At 42.0% G+C, this 19,443-nt stretch overlaps 1 protein-coding gene across 12 annotated transcripts in view; it reads right to left on the bottom strand.

Annotated features, from left to right (window-relative positions):
- ncam1a (neural cell adhesion molecule 1a) overlaps positions 1-19,443 on the bottom strand; it is a 269,175-nt gene that overhangs the window by 102,060 nt on the left and 147,672 nt on the right. The gene's annotated exons all lie outside the window — the stretch shown is intronic.

Here is a 19,443-nt window from a genome sequence, read left to right as displayed (position 1 = left end):
TTTCTGCCATTAGTAACGTCTGTTTATCAGATTGATGCCAAACAGTGAAAGGTCCTGTTTTACTCTGGCTCATTTTGAGCCTCCTCATTCTGACGGCACCTGTTTATAAAACCTGGAGAGAATGCTACACAAAGGGCCAAAAGGCTGGAAAGGGCAGCAGGAGGGGAAGTATAAACAGCTACACAATGAAATCAGCCTTTGAACAGTCGACATGTAAAACCAGTCAGGGTAAATGCTGTGATGACTCAACAGTATGAAACACAGGGCAACGATCTAAAACTCTACTAGCTGCCCACAGAGGCAGCTGAAGAGTGAGGCTGTACTAAGGAACCTCCACATACATCAGGTGATACTGTGAGGACACATTTTGGCATGGCAGCTGCTGCATTATCATAGCTAAATGCGTCCATATAGAGAAAAGGTGGTCGCGGTCAGGAACATGTCTTTTGATGAATTTACTTCATCATCTGGCACCTTGTAAAAGAAAGTCACAGTGATTGGGAATTCCATTCATGTGTTAACTTCCCTGGCACCCTCAAAGAGTGATTGTATCCCTGCATCTGTACACACTGATAAAGGCAGGGTGGCTGAAAACGTTTTGTGTACTGCCAGACAGATGATTAAGTAAATTCATCAAAAAGACACATTCCTGAACGTGACTCTCTTTTCTCTGTATGGACACACATGGAAACAAATTAAACAAAAAATGAAACGTGAAGTCCACATTTTTCACACAATCTCACATGTGACTGTCTTTTTCCACATACAATGCCCGCGTTAAAACATTTTCACACGCGACTCACACAAGTTGATGCATGACTGATCGGTTTTCATAGATACGCTGCCTTGATCTGACATTAGTGCTAGAGGAAAAGAGGGGGAGTCATCTGGAAATTGATGAACATTCCTCAAAAAAATTACAATTTGCCTCCTCTGGCAGTAGCTTTGTAGAACTGTGAGGCTGCTGGTGCAAACACTGTCTTAGCAAGTTATTTCTGTAATTTTGTTGTGAACTGTGTGATATACTGGACTGGTGCTGAAAACTCTATTGGGAATAATAACAGTGATACAGCACACTGACACTGACACCGTTACAAAGTGCTCTGCGGGGCTTTAATTTATTGTCCTCTCTTTCACAAACCCTACTCACTGCACTTCACAGCGTGAGAGGATCACGGAACGTATTTCCAAGTAATTTGAACCAGGTCTGACCTGAATATGCCTCATCTCCTACCAATTAACTTCCTGCGAGGTCTTTCTGTCACGAGGTCAAATCCCCTGGTACATTATAATTAACAGCAATACATCTGAGGCCAAGCTATAATTTGGAAGAAAGAAAATGCAATATGTTTTAAATGAAGAGAGGACAGTTAGGCAAAACAACAATCACATTAGTGCAACAAAAACACTGCCTGGATATGGTAATTTCATATTCACTCGCTGATGACTGTTATTTACCTCAAATTTTATACAACATACCCAAAAATGTGAACATGCAGGAAGTCACTTTGCATGATTGTGAACCAGCCTGACTATTCTGGTCTGCACTGATTCTAATGTTTGCTGAAATGTTTCAGCTCGGCGTTGCCAAGGATAAAAACCAAAGTGTGCTGTGCTGCTCTTCTTTAAAAAGAAGAGAAAGAGAAACATTCCTACTTTTCGAAGATGAGAAACTAAAGCACGAAGTCGAGTGCCCTTTTGTTCCTTACACTCTCACCACTTACGTCTCTGCCTCAGGTACGTCTAATGGCTTTTAGGATGCTTGGTCGTAAAGCTTAATGCATCTTGCCCAAGTTAATGCAAGGTGTTGGCTCTCAATTCTCGATCAGAGACCTTTACAGAAAAAAAACATACAAAACTGAGAAATGTTTGTGCCAGGAACGTTTATCACGAGACACAGGCTTTTGAGGCAGCGGTTTCTGGAGATCAAACTGGATAAAAATGTCACCCAATCACGGCTTGACGTCAATTCAATTGGTAAAGCTGAAGCTTCAGGGATAGCAAAGTGTTGCTGATGTGAGAAACACTCGATGCCCTTTTTTATTTCCTAAGTGGGTGTTTGAAAACTGTAAAGGGTTAAAGCAAGAGTTAATGGCAAAGTAGTAAAGGATCAAAGGTGTGTATATTTTTTTTCTGTTGATTGTCATGCTCGAAAAAAAGTCCACCACTGGGCACATTTGCAACAGAGAGAGTACGGGTGATTTTTTTTTTCTCCTGGAAGTCTTAGATCCTTCAAATTTCAGCAAGGGCTGATTTGGAAACACCTGTGGATACAGCTGGTATAATACAGATCCACAGACCTGTTTAAAATGACAAATGCATAAACCCCCGAGGGCAGTGTGCACATCGAGCAGCTGCTATCTGAGATGCAACAGGAGTGAACTGGTGTATAAGCAGCACGGACGCACAAATAGAGGGTTGAAACACAAGTCGTGATTGGATGTCATTCGCTGCAGCATTTCAAATGAGGCTTTTTGGCTTCAGGATCATGTCCGGGCCCATTGCATGCAGGTGAAGAGTACTCAACCGATCACAACAGAAACTGCTATGGAGGGATAATTACATAGAGGTAATTTCAGAGTACAAATACAGAGAATGACTGCAGTCATAAATCAGAAATAGATACAATGACAATCTCAAAGATTCTAACTAACATTACATGGAGATATACGATGACAGCGTCTAGTTCAATAACCATGACATCTAACCTTTGATTTTTTCTTTTCCTTTTTAATTGTGCATCGAAACCAAGATCCATTTCCAAGCCTTCAATTTTAGTGTAATGGCAACATGAGGGGACCTGACTTAGATTAATGTGTTATTAATGAGTTGTTGAAGTTGTAAACTAATTTGTTGCTGAATAAAATTACCTGCTGGTTTGATCAGAGGAAAAAAAAAAGGTTCAATCTCATTATACAACAATCCAAAGGTGGATTTGAGGTGAATTATCAAAACACGTCGAGTGCATATCCACTACAGCCTTTGGCTTTACACATGGCCACCGTTACCTGACTAAAGTGTTGTTTTTTTTTTCCTCCGTAACAAAAGACTTATAGTAGTGAAGAACTTCCATCTTCTGCTAAAAAAAGAGGTATTGATTGAGTTGACATCCAAAAAGCACACCTCAGTTAAAACTCTCATGACAGAAAAAGGGAAACATGCATACATAAAGAGGGAGATGCGGAGAGTCGGTCTTCATTTCCCTCTTCCAACCAAGTTTTGTTTTGGTCCTAGCCTAAGTATCTTTCGTGTATTCTCTTCGCATGCTCGGGGGCCACTGTGACTGAAATTGCCAGTCTGCACCCTAATTAACTAATGAGGCCAAAAGGGCTAAACTGTTGCCCCCATCCGCTTTCTTTGTTTGACCCAGAGGTGGCCCTGCATCTCACCAAGCTGATAATCACTGCAGAGCTGCAGAAGACTCCCTGGCATACTAATGCAAGAGAAACTCATCTACCAAGCGCAGCAGCAGTCAGTTTAGATCATCCAAACTATGTTTAGGTCTTGTTCGTCTAACAGAGAACAGAGTGTTTTTCTACACTTCACAGGAAACACAATCACTATCTGCAAACTGAGAGCTCTTCCTTTCAGATCACGTTCTATTTAGCTTTTTATGAATCATGAGCTCCCCTCGCTTCGCCCCTTCGTAGATCTGCTGGATGCAACACTGTCAGAACTTTGAATGAATCCCAAATCAAACCAGTGCATTGGAAAATGTTTAGGACAGAGTACACCAGGCTGTATCTGATACGCTGCAAGCTTTTTACATTGCTTAGAACTCCAAGGCCCTGAAATAAATAATACACAGATAGATAATGAGGCCTGAACTAGCTGGGCTTGTGCTCAGGTTTACCCAACCTTTTCTTTAAACAATAAATCCCCTGAAAAGGCTACAATATTTGTATTGCATGTGTTGTAATTGACTCAATGATCATTGATATTGATTGTGTAAATTTAGTCACCCATTTCATGGGTACAAACCGTGATGTTTTTCAAACACTAATCAAGGTTTTTTTTTTTTTTTTGTCAAAACCTAAGCAGAACATAAGCACAGCGTTGTGACAAGAGAGAAACAGAAAATTCAACCTAAACAGACATAACCTTGTAACACAAAGAACCATTCAGTTTTAACTCATCTGTGGCTCTGCAGAAACAAACTGGGCTAACATTTATTCTGGCGACTGGGTTGGAATTTTCATGTCGTGAACTCGAAGCCCCCAGAGGGCCGGAGCCTGCTGGTCATTTCTTCCCACGTGATAATCTAGACATATAGGGTCCTCGACCAAAGTCTACTCAATAATATGGATTTAACACAAGTATTCATTACATTGCCATTTTGATGTGAATCTCTTCAAGGTGTATTTATTGATTTATCGGCCGTAGGGATGGAAGAACTCCAAAAACGCCTCTAAATACATTAAGCAATCGTGTAGTAAAGTTTCCAAACTGCAGGTCCAATCAAGCAGACCAATGTGCAAGAAGAGACAAAGAAAGGTCCTTTAAGCTGCAGGCATAGGTGTCTAACAGGGCTCAACACTTTTCACATTGCACATGTCATTCAATCCTTTTTAATAGACAAATGTTGAGAAGTGGAGCTGTAATAGCTTAACATTGTATATGACAGATAGTAAACAGTGTCCTCCGTATGAGCGTAGGAGATGCGCAAAAACAGATTTGGTTTAGAAACTCTGTCCTTACTACACAATGCTTTCGACTAAAAGCTTTCCGAGCACGCTGAGTGTCTGAGGAGCTGCCATTCTGTTATCCTTCATGGACCAGCAGCCTCATCTGAATTGTTGACAGTGGCTAAATGACCCAAGAGGCATTTTTGGCACCGAGTGGGTTAGATAAACTTGCTGAAATGGAGTCAGTCAGAGCTTCCCCTCCGGGCACCTCGGAGAGCCCCTTAGCACCTGGGTCGAATGGTTATCGCATCTACTCTACCAAAATACCATTCTCCAGATACATGTCACACTTATATGTTTGCACAAGAAGTGGAAAGATAATAAGAGAGAGTACATAGCTGGGTGCAATTTTTATAAGCAATCTTAAAACCAGATATGGCAGATTTGATGTTATGAAACCCGTTCGAGTGGATCTGTGCTGACCACAAAATGTAGAAAAGTGATATGATAATAATAATATAATCATATATTTTTAAAATATAAGGTTGTAGCTTCGAGCGTGTAAGAGAAACGTTCTTTCAGGAAAATCTTGAAGCCTTTCAAAAGGTCATCCAATTAAACAGCTGAACCAAACAGTCAACACAAAGGTATAATGACTGAATTATTTCGGTCGCTCTGCCAGAGGACAGTATATGCCACAGATCACCAGAGGTGGAGAGGGAGAGAATGAATGAGGTTGATCCGAGAGGGGGAACTGACCTCTCCTCTCTGATAGAGATTCTACCATTATCAGTCATTCATGAAGTGGATGGCCTTCTATTATCAGAGTCTGCCCTTTTGGGTCGATGACATCCTTTTTAATTTTTTGTGTCTTCGCAGACTGATAATGGGCCATGCAGGCGAGCGGCATGTGTGTGTTACGTGCTGATTTGGTCGGTATTAATAGGTTGCGTGTGAGAAAAACAGGGACAGAGGGTCTCACAAAAGAAAAAAAATGAAATACTTGTAAAGTTTTAATGTGCATAATACATTTTTTTTCTTTTTCATTATTGATTAAAACTCAGATTTGGACATACCCCACAGAGAATCAAACTTAATGACCTCGTTTGGCTGCCCTCATCTCTGGTTTGTTCAGTGAGTCAAACAGACATGGCTCTGTTCTCATTGCCTGCTGCTGAAGAAACAATTGAGCAACCAGAGCTTTGCAGGCAGGACTAATGATGGGGACAACATGTTCCTTCAAAGCTTACAGGTTGTTTTAAGATCACACTGATAAAACCTCTTCTAAAAAAAAAAAAACTTTCTTAAGGGTTAAAACTGACAAACATTAAGTCAACTGCTCCTGGCAGAGGATGCGCGATAATATCGGTCTCTCAAAAATAAATATTTCTGCCACCATGACAGGCCAATGTGAGGAAACTTTAGTAAATGGATTCCACTACAGGAGAAACTTTATTAAAATATGTGCATATACCGGCAACAGCAATTCACAGAAATGAGTTGGAAAAAGCACATCGGCTATAAGCAAAATTTCAAAATTGTGCATCCAAGACTAGCAACCTGAATGCATCTTCAGTGTTCACAGTATATGACAATACCTAAGCGGGACCGATAGAGGACCTGCTACTGCTTGGGATACGATAAGAAAAAAAAGAAAAAAAGACGACAAATTGCAAGTAAAACCTGAACCTTTACGACACAATGAGTCTTTTTTACAGCACAAATCAGTGGAAAGGTGCTGCTGTTCCATTAAAAACACTTTGCACTTCCTGTTTCCTCATTAGAATGCAGATGGGCTATTTCAGCTGTTATCCCCATCTTAATCTTTTAAAACAAACATGCCCAGAGCAAGACTCGACAGGAGGAGGAGGAGGAGGAGGAGAACAAGTAGCAATGTTTTCTTTGCAACACGAAGCAATGTAGTTCATAGGAAGTGATTTTGATTTAGAGAAACACCACCAATAACAATACCCCCGGTGTGAGGAATAGCCTCAACCATGTTCTCATTTGTTGCGGGTAATTATACGGTGGTATCGCAGTTAATTTGACAGTGATATATGGGTGTTTAAATTATGCTAAGCATAGCACTTTTGAGGCGAACTGGGGTTACTTGTTACTATGTGTGTATGGACTGGTTTTGGGTGAGGGGAGGATGAAAGGCACAGGCACCTCAACCTATATAGCTCATTGAATCAAAGTGAGCCCCCAGTGAGGATTGGATATGGCGGAATCCATGAACAGAGGCTAACCTTAAATCCAATGGAATCTTCTGCAATCGTTTTGCAGCCTCTGGCCAGTTCTGTGCTTATTCCTCACACCATCCTTCATAGGACCAGAGACACTTCCTCCTGCGAGCGAGCCCCCTCAGTATCATCCCCACACAGGCGTAGACGCGTACCAAAGACAGTCTGATTCACATGCCAGCAGATGATATAATAAGGAGCCAGAGCAGATACTAAGAAACAGAAACTGTAACCGCCAGGACGTGGCTCTGGATTTATAAATGAGCACGCCGGCTGCTCGAGGTAGAATAAAAAAAACTCCTTCGCATAATTGAGAATGCCTTGTTAATTCATCCCTCTCGAGCCTTCCCATTTGACCGTTGCTCGCTGTGATGGAAGCTTCGGCTGACAGCTCCATCCACAAACAAAAAGGAGCTTCATCTGTAAGCGTTTACACACACACCACCAGGGTATATCTGAGAGTCAGCTACAGAACTTTGTTGTAACCTTTCCTGAACCCTTTGCTGTCTATCACCCGGCTGAGTGATGATACCGATCCCCTGAAAGACGACTCGCTCCCGCTGCCGAGACACTGTCTATCACTTACGCACAGCTGCAGCCGAGATACCCTTCAGCTGTAAAAGGGGGACCGTCCAATCCCGCTCTATAGCTCGGCTGAGCTCCCACAGCTCATTTGTAATCTCAATCAAAGACAACAGCAGCCCACCATGTGAGACAGTGGAGAGTGTTTGCTGCTGCATACAGATTCGGTAACAAGCTCAACATTGGAGTTGCTTGATATCAGACTGAACTGTCAACCTGTTGCACTCTTCGTTTCCTTCTTCAGTCTGACATGGTCTCAACTAACCGATTTCTGTGGGGTAGGTGAGGGCCAATTTCCCGAACCAATCACTTCAGAGCAACATGCAGCTGAATACAATGTAATTTAAGTTGGAGCTGATATGCGTAGTCATGCGGCCATCGTGCATCAGCCAGGGTTTTGAAAGTGGAGTGGAGCGACAACGTAATGGCGATGTCAAGAGAACGTGCATAGCGCTCGCCATTGTTATCACCCCTCTGTGGCTCCTGTGAACAGCCTGACAACAGCGCTGGTCCTGCCTGCCGCACTTATTGGCTAATCGTTAGTCTGCCCGCTGTACCAATCGGCTCATCTTCTTTTTCTGAAGAGAAACCACTCTTTTCGTGTCACAATGCCGGATAAATCAGTTAACTCAGTGGAATGGATGTGTACAGAGGTCTGGATACAGGCAAAGGAATCAAGATATAAGAGCATACGGGGAAAAGGTATTCATTTTACACATGTAATGAGGCAACCAAAAATTGTCATGGAGAGAATGAACATGTGGAAATTTTAACCCCGAGCAAACAATCGACACGTTTTGTGCCAAAGATGTCCGTAATGAGTCAAAGCTGAAAACACAGACACTGTGTACTGTGACAGCAGTTTCTAGGATGCCATTTCAGGATGGATGGCCTTTTTTAATGGGCATCTATCCTGAAATGACATCCTAGAAACTTACAGCGTCGCATCTTATCTCATTAGACAGTTGTGACTTTTTATTTCAGGTCAACAAGAACAATTCAGTTTATTATTGCCCATAACCGGCTACACAGACATTCTCCTCTGCCCTTACACATTAATTTATTTATGTAAGATATCATTGTCTGTACTGATAAAGTTTTCATTATTGCTTTCAAGCAATCCTTAAATGACCAACGAGACAGATACCTCGGACGACCATCCTCACGCTCGGAGCTGTGATCACCACCACACATCGTTAAGTCCCACGCTGCTCCAACAGTGTATAATCTCTCGTCGCTTTCACACAAAATGCCAACACATTTTTCACAAACCTGTCAACAGCCTCCATCAACTTTACATCCGTTTATGCACAAACTGACCATGTCAGTCCTCGGAATCATAACGCCAAATCCAACAACAGTGTGTAAGATAAGAAAATCCTAGATGTGATTTGTGAGACTGGATCATTTTGTCACGTTTAAAAAGTGCAAACGATGACGACAGCCGTGCGGTAGCTCTCACAGGTGCTCAATCAGCTCTCAAAAGCATGGCATATAACATGCTTAACATGTAGAGTTTGGGAAGAGAAGAGTACTTCAGCCATCCATTTTGTATTGCAGAGGAATTACAAAGAACCCTTTCAAATGTTATGAATCAAAGTAGCACAAATGGGTACTGATCTTATCGCTGCTCTGAAGCGTGGCATGAAGTGCCACTTTCCACCGAGCACCATAAAATATCATAATCATAAAACATCAGTATAGCGTCGATATTGAATGCATTAATACTTGAATACTTGAAATCACTGTTTTTAAATCGGCATCACTCATTGAAGCAGCTGAAAGGGTTTGAATGAGCCTGCTGCATACAGTTGTGTGATGAACTTAAGCTTGTTAGGCATCGACAACTGAACTGAATGAAAACTGTATCAAGAGCATTAGCGCCATGTCAACTTCATTAGCCATGCAGCTGTACTTAACTTTTGTGTAATCACTGTGGTCACAGCACTTCATACCCATCGCTATTATCCGAAGAGATTCTCCCAGAATGCCTCCGCCTTAAAATAAACTGCTCACACAGGCGACATAGGAGGAAAAGTGGTACATGTACTCACCATGAAATATATGCTAACTAATTTATGACAGTGCTTAAAATGCATTAGGCGCATATTTCCTAGTTCCCCCAGCCCACCGAATCTTTCCACCCGCGGTGTCACCCAATAAATTTGTCTGGTTTAAACATGATTATGAACATTGGTAGCGCATAACTCCTACAACTGGCTGTTTCAACTTTAGAGGATGGCTGCGGGGCATTAGGCTTTTAAACAGGTTTGAAGGGAGGACACACAGGATAGATGGCTTGTCTGGGTGTTTGGCAAAGAAAATGTGCGATTTGCAAGTTATCTGGTAAGTGTGCGATATGGAGGGAGAGGGAGTCTGAATCCCCATATTCAATCTAAAAGAGATTTTGTTCGTGGCGGATTCCATTTTAATTGGATTTCTCTGTCCAATTCTTTCCGGAATAAATCTTCCTCAAAAGGACACCTGATCTGATGCTTGCCACCGTCAACAAAGGCCAGAGACCCATCGATTAAATAGTTGATGGCTCCCGCCTTTACTCTAAATGCACTTTCCTGAGGCTCGGTTGTAAGGCATAAGCGAATATAGTGGTTGCATTTTTTTCTTTTTATTCCTTTTGCCCTTTTCATTTCTATGATCAGAGCACTTTCCAGTTTGTCAAAGATAATTCAAAAGAGGTGATACTTCCTAAAAATCATCAGAAACTTGTAGACGTTATTCATGTAGTCAAATAATTTATTCAGTGCCATTTCTACTGATGTCATAACAGATCTTACTTGTGTGCCTCTAAGCTCATGCCATCACATCAGTTTGTAGGCATGTATATTTTTTTTTCTAAATTTAATGAGATGCCACTCCCACAAGGACCAGTTATATCATATACAACTCACATCATATGTGCCAGCCCAGCCATCACCCCCAAAACATGTAATTGACCTGCCGGTCCAGTGGAGCATACCGTGTTAGTGTTAGGTCACTTGTTGCCTCACCTCGGCATGAAAAGTACACGTTGCATGCTGGTGCAGTACCAGCAGGGGGCGATAATGGCTGGAGCAATAGACATGTGTAGTATAAGGAGCAACAATGTCTTCTAGTGAGGAGGTCCAGGAGGATGGATGGCTCAAAAAAATTTTTTTTCTTTTCTTTACGATGATTTTTCTCCTGCGTGAAACTAATTGTCAGCATTGATTGTTTCAAGGAAATTTTGAAAGATTATTTTTTTTAACCAAACCATGATCATAAAACATGTTATTAAGATGGTGGACTAGCGGATCTATTCCATGTTTTGGTGTGATAGCTGGCTGAATGAACATGATATCACACATTCTCACACAATTTAAAGACCTGAGCAGATGCTATAAAAAGTGTTGTGACAAAATCGATGTGGCAGCCAGAATGATAGACTGATGTAATTATTGTTAATAATAATTTTGAAGCAGGGTATTTTTTCAAAACTGTAGCTTCACTGAACCCTTCATCCACTTCCTGAAGAGCAGCACATTCTCTGGAACAAGATCACTTAATGAGTGAAGTGATGCGTCAGTCCCTCACCTGCGTTAATTACTGTGTTTACCATAAATGGATCCATTGTGTTGCCAAAGGCCACAGCAGTGACGGTGACTGTTCTACACCTGTTGCTGAAGGTAATAATTACGGAAAATGGATTAATAATAACAGTAATTAACACAATCATATGTATTAGTACGCTCACTGCATGTATGACAGATGAAGTGGTTCCAACTGAGCTCCAAATGCGCGACAGAACGACATATGAAGATAGACATGTTTGTTGAAAACAGAAGAACAAGTCATTTAATCATAAGATCAGGGAGGGCTGAAGTGACTGAAGGAGCCACGTGAGGTGAACAACAAGAACGGCAAAAGCAGCAGGTCCTTGTCATGCTAAATATGTCGACGAAGACATCCGTCACAAGAAAAACAGACGACTTTGACCCTACGTGCTCCACCGACGCGTCACATATTAGACCCTTACACCTGCACTTTGGACCGTATATTACAGTGAACACGAGACTCAAACGAAAACATGAATACCAATGAGGGGACTTAACCTCAGCACTACTACTTTGTGTATTCTTACTGACAGAAGACATGGCCTTAATTCACTGTCTGTTGGCAATAGGAGTGGGTTGGTGTGTATGTTTCTGTGGAAGCTATTTCCATATGAATGTGGCATAATGCAGCTGTTTTTGAAGCAGGGGATCAAGGGAAATTTTTGCTAATTTGCTGAAAGGCGTGGAGAGAAAGTCATTGTGAGTGTGGATAACACTGGGTGATGATAGGAATATTGAAGATTATTGCTGCAAAGTGAAGTGAAGCAAAGGCGCTTAACATCTTCAATATTGATGCAGGAGATCAAATTTGATTGGTTAAGGGAAAGAACACACACAAAAAAAACAGCGAAGGCAGCGTCTGAATTCTCATTTCCTATTATTCAATAAAAATAAATATAAAAAAAAAACACACAGGATGAGGAATACAAGCTCAACAGTGTGAGCCGGAGACGAAACAAGCCGACGGGGAAGAGGGAGGGTTTGTAAACAGCAAATGAAATCAGATTCCTGCACCACCTCTCCATCCCACCCTATCTCATTTTCGCTGCGAGTATCCCATGGTGAAACCCGTCCGAAATCCGCAATCTGTCAGAGGATGGTGTCATCCTAATGACACACTTGGCATACTGATGACTCCCATCTGCATCCCCCTGCATCCAACAGAGTGGATGTGCCGCTAACACATACATTATTTAACCTTCTGAATGGGGCGAAGGAGATTGGTAAAAATAACATGTCTCTGTGGTCCAGCTGGATGCTGAGACACTCTATTATAGCATTTTCACTCCGCGGATTCTTAAATAATGTATGTACATAAGGCAGCAGGGAGGAAAGACAGAGCCGGTGCCAAAAAGGAGAACAGAGTAAAGAGTTAGATAGGAATAGACGGAGAGAAAAGAGGGAGAGAATTGGTAACTGCAGCCCACTGGTGCTGGCGTGAAGCAAAAAAGAGAAAAAAAGGAAAAAAAAAAAACATGCCCTTGAAAAATGAGGACGAGCAGCAAGAACTAGGCTGACTCTAACTCCCATGTGAAAAAGTACATATGGCGGTTCTGACTCATATACAGCGAGGGCTCGTCTTATGGATTTCTTCAAGCATGCTTTTTGCTGCTGAGTATCATTATTATCTGCGTTTGTCAAATTGAGAAGACTTGAGTCTGACTGGCGAGAACAGATCTCATCAATAACTCTGAGGGCTCAAAGAATGTTTAATTCTTTTCTCAACGTCTCCGGAGATTCTCAGTCATCTCGGTCTGTCGGCCGAGAGCCGGAACGTCTTCAGACTAAAAGTCCAGCCGCCTGCTGGTAAAGTCTTGCTAAAAAATTGAACAGGGTTACGGTATTGCTGACACTGAGCTCCTGTGCAGCTGAGGTCCAGTGTCCTAGGAATTACGTTTACAGTGGATGATTCTGCAGATCACAGCTCAACTTCCAGACCAACTTCACATTTCTTTAGGTGCAATTTACCAACAGTGTGCTTGTGGTCCAGTTAGTTTTAGGCACAATAACTGTTTTTGTCACCAGTGCACAAGTCTCACTTTTATATCATTTTCTTTTTCTTTTTTTAATCACCACAAAGCTGGAAATTATAGACTGTAAAAACATCAAGTGGTGTCAGGCTTAGCACCCTTGTCACCGATGTCCCCCACCCTATATTTCACCTTCCATATATAACTTAACATGTATTGAAAAAATGTTAATATGGTGACCTATGTATGATATGTACAAACAAACATGAACCTATCAGTGGTTTTCTGACACCTTCCTCAGGTGACTGGGCTTCGAACGAGTGTATCATCTCTGGAGGTCGTGACAACATCTTTTCTTGGCTTAAATGTGAAAGCAGACGGGTGCAAATGCTAAAATGCTACTTTTGAATAGCCAAAATATAATTATGTATTTCATTAAGCAAAACTAAAAGGCCAAAAAGCACTTTTTTTTCCCCTCTAGAAGCATGCTGGTGCATCAAGGACATCATTAACATAATTTTCCTGTGCCTCCAAAACTGTCAAAAAATCCCTGTTGAAAAAAGGAATATGTTTTAGAAAGTGGCGAAGCTCATAGTTCAGGCACGAAAACAATCTAGTAAGGGCTACAGAAACATCAACAACGTTACTACTCCGCTCATGTCCGGGGGGCGCAAACAGCAAAACAAACAGGAAACAAATAACAGGCTTGTATATTTAAAGTCCACCACTTACACTGTCCTTCTGTCACTCTTACCCCTTGTGCCTATCAGAATTATACACATATACTGCTGCATCGACTAATGCAGTCTTTCATCTCGGGAGGACAGTCTCAGATCAAGACATACCAGTGCATCATATGTACGTTAAAACATGAGGGGGTAGAGAACCCGTGTCACCAATTTTTTATGTATCTTTATCAAATAATATATGCACACACACCTACAGGCATAGAGAGTCCATGACCGAAATCTCAGAATGCAGCAAGTGAAGTCTTAACGTAACATTTTAAATAGGAGTGCCATCCTTTGGCCCCCAAGCCAACGGCTCTGCTGCTGCCTCATCTCCTCAATCTGCTGTTTGCAGCCCGGAGTGCCAACCCTGGCTGTCTCCCCTGACCAGTGTTATCAACAAAGCAGCAAGCAACGCGCTATCTGGCCGCTTATCCTCACGGGAAGATTCCGATAACAGTAACAGTTAGCGTGCAGCGTGGCCCCGGGGGACAGTCAGACCTCATGAAATTCATTTCGGTATTCTTAATTTTCGTTTTCTCCGACATTCTCGGCGATACGCTGAAGCCGAGTTTCTTAAATGCCGCTCACGTCGGTGAAAAGGAAAGAAATTATCATCTTGTGTTTATTCTTCGAGCATGGATGTCGATACAAGGACGATGTACAGCGCAGGCAGGATCCCATGGCTTTTGAATACCCTTTCATCAGTAAGCCAGAGCACTTCCATGGCCTAAAACTATTCCTTCTTCCTGGTTTGTTAATGTTGTTTTTCAGCTCGGATCATTTCTAACGGGGTAAACAGCCTGGCTTCCACACGAGCCGGCCTGAAAATCATCATCTACTGCACAAATTGTGTGAAACAACTGCTATCTTTCTGTCCTGTGAAGTCACACATGGTATTAGTAACTAATCACACAAACATAAAGATAAACGTAACACAGTACGTGTACATTTTGCATGGGTCAGTGGTTCCTGTAAGCCATGTCTTAATGCCCTTCTGAATAAGGAGTATTAGAAGCCGCTCTGTAGTTTCATGATAATGCTACAAACAGCTTGAGAGGCTAAAGATCTGCTTACTGTGAGCAGCAAAATGAAGGATAATTCAGGCTTTACTGTTTGGAGCTTAGAGCTTAGCACAGTTCAAAGCAAAGAATCTCGAAAAAACATATTTCTTTTTTTTTCTCTTTTGTCCGAGAATAGCTGCTGATAGCAACTAAACAGCGGTGGTGTTTAGGCACTCTCAGAACTCGGTTTTGGAAAGACTACAGTCCTGGTTAATAGTGAAGAAGTTGACTGTGGTGTAAAAGTCCAATTTGCAAGAAAGTTTACGAGTGTCGAATACTGGCTCTTTGGGACGGCAGCCAACCTGACCTGAAATCTCAAAGCATCAGTGTTTGACCAGTTGGGAGTGAGACGCAAAAATCAACTTCCATACAAGTTGGACCTTTGAAGCATGAGAAGGAGGTATTTCCATCAAATTCAAGATGTGAACCGCGGGCTCTAGGGAAATTGGCTGAACAGATTGCTATAATACAAAGTATATGTAAAGTATTCCATTCTGAAAGTAACTGATTTTATGGGCGATCGCAGAAAAGCCATGGAGGATTTATTCAGTTGTAACTGTAATAGTGTGGAAAGCGTGTTTGTCTCAAGGATCAGTTTAATTGGATATCAACTGGGAATCATTATGCTGGAACCCAATCTGAGGAACATTTGCCAAGATGGTAAACAGGATTCAATCTTGTAAACTGATTTATACAAAAAAAAAAATAGATATTGGGTTTTCTATTAAAATAAGTAAAAGTTAATTAAATGTAAGAATCTGAGTTATGTGTGCAGGGCTCATTGCATAGACAGATCTAATGCATCTGGACTGGTTTCAGTTTGATTTTTGGTTTATCTTTGTACTGCCCTCGACCACATGTCTGCTGTAAGAGGTCATTTGAGGCCTTTGTGCTCTTGATTACAGCTCTTTGGCTTGATGTTTCAAACGAGGACAGAATGGCATGCAGGGTGTCCGTGCCAAGAATCTTTGTACGTGAAGTAAGAGCGAGGATGAGAGGGCGCGAGAAGAAAGGGTTGAGACGATGGCACCGTAGCCCCCATCAGATGTAACTCAAAGGAGCCTCCGCGGTGGTGGAAAAGGTTTCTACCAGCAAGAGGCAAGTGAGCACTTTGATTTGCTTCGGTTTTGCACCGCTTGCAAAAGACTCTGCTAAAAATATGAAGCAAAAGCTGACAGAAACAAAAGGAACTGTGTTTGGAACTCCCCAAATGCTTCCAATCTCTCATCCCGCGTGCCGCATATCTGTGGTCGGCTGTGGGTGGTGTGTTGCAGAACGGGGTGTGTGTTTCTGTATTTTCTTTGGGTTTATGTTCGTGTGTATGTTTATGCACATGTGTTTGTACACACTACACACTGTGTAGGCCTATGTAACTCCGTGTGTGTGTGTGTGTTTAGTCAAAGGATTTAGATGTTGGCGAGCTGTTTCGCCTGTGGCAGTGGTGACCATTCTGGGCCCTTCAGCTTTGTCATGGTAAACAGACACCTTTGCTAGTGTGCTTTACCCTGAGTATCTATTGTCTTCCTCTGGCCGCAGAAACAAAGGGAGGCGCCCATGGGTCCAGATGTACATAGTAAAAGCAGCCAAGGTTTGGGAGGGGGGGGCTACATAAGCACAACCTGGAGTTCAATGGAGTCTACGAGCATTTCATCCACATCTTGTCATCATTGTGCTCATTCTGCCTATTGTTCTGTTTTGTTCAGACAACTGTCCAGCGAAAACAATTTCCCAACACCGGACTGCATTTGTCCACGGTGGTACAGAACCAAGGAGTTCATGGTTGTGAAGTGTCTTTAGTGGATGGCTGGTGTGCAAAAGTGTTTCTTCCAGCGTTCGGTTGTTGTCAGGGCAGAAGACATTCTACATAACATTCATACCACAAGAAAAGGCACTCTGAAAGTTACAGTTGTGGGTTCTTTTAGGTGGGTCAGCAGATCGGGCGGACAGGCTGCTCCACAGAAGGTGGAATGGCTCCAACTGAATGCGTCTGGAAGGAGCGCTGAGAGAGGTATTTAAATGCACATTTGTGTGCCATGCATTTGGCCGCTTTGTATGAATGATTTCTGCATTAAACAAGCCATGGTAACATATAAGGAAGCGCAAAAAGACTGTGAAATAACACAGCAATAAGATATGATCAACTTTTTCCTCTAGCCTCCAGCAGAGGTGCCCGGCTGAGTATGTGGGCAGCTGCAAATCCCACAAGGAGAGGTCAACCGCTATTGCGAGTCATAAAACAAAGACAAGTTTTGGCGTATTTTTGTATTTTGAATTTTAATATCCCTATCAGCTACATACTAACCTTTGGATGAACGCCTGTCTTTTGGACACTGTGTCCTGACACCGTATGCTCTAGTTCAAATATAAAATATCAACATGTCCTCAACCCTAAAAATACAAACTGGGTTGCTTGTCAGTGTCTGCCAAAATGAGATCTGTGAGCATTTTCTGATCTGCCGCCACTGCGCGACAGTTTGGTATATGGAGGGTGACGAGAACTACTCGGTAAACGTAAGTGAAAGACTGATATCCACAATCTGTCATCACCTATGTAATGCATGCCTGTGCGTTGTTTCGTTTTGTTTTCTCCGGTGAAGACACTCAAGAGTCTTCCTTTCCCTCCTCCGTCTGTCAGGGAGCACAGAGGTCCACTATCTACTTCACCGTTAATGACATATCCCAATGTGAAATTGAAGTCTCATCTTCGTGGAGAATAATCTGGCTGTATCACTCACTCTTTTAGCACACCAGTGCGTAAGCTACTAAGTACCAGTGTTTCCTCCTGTGAAGAAACACGAGTTCTCATTGCTTCCCTCCGTTTCAGCGTCAGTTTTCGAGCAGCAGCTCTCCGAGGGCAGCTAAATTTACCCCGGTTCTCTGCTTATGTGGAGTGTGCCCCAATTCCCAAAGCCATTTATTTTGACTGCAACCGCTGTCAGGGAATTAATCTAACTTATAGTGGTTTCTATGGCAACCCCCTACACCAATTATGTATGTATGCATATGAAACAAAAGGGAAATGATTTTTTGCGCTCTTAAAACCGTCACTCCCTCCAGACGTGAACATGCCCCTGCCACATACACCCACTGTTGACGGGTTTACATTTCAAAGAGACGGGATGAGAAGTAACTTAAAACCATCAAAACACACTTTGATAGACTTATGCAGTTCGGTTTGTTATTTAGGAGGCTGCCTTCTTTGTTGTGTGGTTTTCTTTGGTGTTGTCCCTAAAAAACCTCGGTGCCCGGGCCAAAGTTTGCTCTTTGATCGGCATTAGTGAAGAAAAAATAAAAAAAACAAGCGTGGCTTCTGCTCATTTGCTTGAAGCTATTCTGGCTCACGATAGCTCGGAGAGAAACATTATGTGGATGGATACAGAATGCATAAACCACGCTTGCTCTGACTCGTGGCACTTCCGACAATAAAGCTAATCCATTTAAGGGGTCATAAATTCCCATAAACTCAAAATGAAGAGTTAGTGCTAATATGTGGTGAGTGGAAAAGCAGTGACGACACCCCCTGCATTCATATGAGGTTTTGAAACGAGAGGCTGAACTTTCTCAAACAGGAGGGAAGGAACACAAACACTAACACAACAGTTATTCTAGACTGAGTCAACAGCAGAATAACTCAACAGATTGAGATTATTTTTAACCAAGCGGAGCTCGTATGACCAGGAAATGAATTCCATTCTGAATGTGTGGTCAAAGCAGTATTGCAAAAGATGACTACATCCCACTGCCTGCAGGGGTGGTCCAGTTGGACCGGGTACGACATGTCTTGAGAAACTGTTGCAACGACGGATACACAAGCAGTAAGACTATCTGGTTGCAAACAAACCCCAGGACAGCTATTTTATTTGGAGGAGGAAATTAAAGTGAACAGTTCAATCATAAACCAAATTCTGTGATATAAATGTATTTCACCCCGCTGGTGGTGATGTTGCTATGTGCCTGGATCAATTTGTTTACACACGTACAGTGGGTACAATGTGTATTAAGCCAGCTGAGGCTTGTGCGTAGGTGGTACTAGCTACTGTAATGAGATAAAAAAACATCAGGCTCTGAAAATGACCATGGAAATTATTGATTACTGCTTGGGAAAAAAAAAGGTTCAATAGGGTGCATCCTTCACAGCTCAAGTTCAATAATCACAGTCTTCCACAGCATAGAAAACTTAACTTGAAAAAGTGCAACAATAAAGTTTTTTTAAAGTACCATTCCAGTCCCATCTGAAAGACTAAAACTGAGTCTTTCTTTATCTTAAGGGAAGAAAAATGTTCTTGTTTTTTAGACATTTGCATTCCTCTGACAATACTGAAGCACAACACAACACAAGCACATGGTTTCATCCGCCATCTCCGGCAATTTGAAGCTAGCATCATCTTTAAGAAAGCCTGCCAATTTCTCTTGCGAACCGCTGAATGTAACTCTGCAGGGGTTTCCTCAAAGCCTGGAAACACATGGAAAAAAAAATACCAAACAACTGCATGTACTATCAAATGTAAATTTCAAATCAATAAAAGATGGTGGATGGTCTTTGTGGAGCATAGGAAGTGACATCAAAATGTAAGAAATACATTTCAAAAGATATTTTGTACCGAAAAACAAACCAACCTCTCCAAAGAAACTATACGGTAA

The sequence above is a fragment of the Acanthopagrus latus genome, chromosome 13, assembly GCF_904848185.1.
Source record: "Acanthopagrus latus isolate v.2019 chromosome 13, fAcaLat1.1, whole genome shotgun sequence".
Classification (NCBI taxonomy): Eukaryota; Metazoa; Chordata; class Actinopteri; order Spariformes; family Sparidae; genus Acanthopagrus; species Acanthopagrus latus.
The sequence above is the reverse complement of the archived record's forward strand: the minus strand, read 5'-3'. Positions and strand labels throughout refer to the sequence as shown.